The 904-nt window shown below is 42.4% G+C and overlaps 1 long non-coding RNA gene across 1 annotated transcript in view; it reads left to right on the top strand.

Annotated features, from left to right (window-relative positions):
• Positions 1 to 614, top strand: part of LOC101857973 — a 99,095-nt gene extending 98,481 nt beyond the window's left edge. The window contains exon 4 of the long non-coding RNA XR_220829.3: positions 118 to 614. This is a non-coding gene — a long non-coding RNA (uncharacterized LOC101857973). The remainder of the gene's footprint in view (positions 1 to 117) is intronic.
• Positions 615 to 904: the final 290 nt, after the last annotated feature.

Below are 904 nucleotides of genomic sequence, written 5' to 3'. Positions count from 1 at the left end.
TACTATTATTTTTTATTATTCATTGTTATTATTGTATTTGTCATTGTCACGCAGTATTGTTGGTTTTTTAATTTAATTTTTATTATAAACGTTTCTTTTTTTCTGTTTTATCTTCAGAATCGCCTTTCGGTCACGATAAACTTGCGGAGCGGATAGTTAAAGGGCACCACTGGTGAGTCCTGATTATGTTCTTTTCCTTCTACTGTATCAGTTTGTCTATCTTGTCCGGTCCTTTTCAATTTAGATAGGTTTGTTGTTGTTGTTTGTTTGTTTTTCTTCCAAGGACAAAAATTTGATTAATTAGGAGGCGCCCTTTGACCCTGCCTCTCAGGGCCAACCTGGGCTAAGAGGATGAAAACATTCCTGCAGAACGACCGATACTTGATATTTAAGATTCTCCTCTCTCGGGATATCGAACCAGGTTCTCTTGCGTGCAAAAGGCAAGCGCATAACCACAACAGCATAGACGCCGGTTCTTGCCTCGCTACATGGCAAGTGTATTGTAGATTTGCTCTATTTCCGTATACCAAGAGTCAATCCGTGGTGGCTTTCGTGGCCTAGAGGTTAAGGTGTTCGCTTCTCATTCAAAAGGTCCCGGGTTCGAATTCGGGAAGCGACGGATAGTTGTTTTTTTTCTCTCAAACTCTCCTTTCACATCATTTCCTGCTCTCTAATAATGTTATGTCGTCTGCTTTCATCTTCACTTTCTGCCCTCAACCCCTCACCTCCTTTGCCCCCTCCTCTGGACTTCTTGACTCTTTCTGCAGCCTTTCTACCTGCTACTCCTTGGCTCCTTCTTACTACTGTCTTTCAGTCACACCCCTGATCTTCCTGTAGGAAAGATCTACATCTAGACTTCTGGGACAAGGGCAAACAATTTTGGAAGTCCCGTGTGCAACTTGCG

This window comes from Aplysia californica, unplaced genomic scaffold (genome assembly GCF_000002075.1).
Source record: "Aplysia californica isolate F4 #8 unplaced genomic scaffold, AplCal3.0 scaffold00493, whole genome shotgun sequence".
In the NCBI taxonomy this organism is placed as follows: domain Eukaryota; kingdom Metazoa; phylum Mollusca; class Gastropoda; order Aplysiida; family Aplysiidae; genus Aplysia; species Aplysia californica.
The sequence above is the reverse complement of the archived record's forward strand: the minus strand, read 5'-3'. Positions and strand labels throughout refer to the sequence as shown.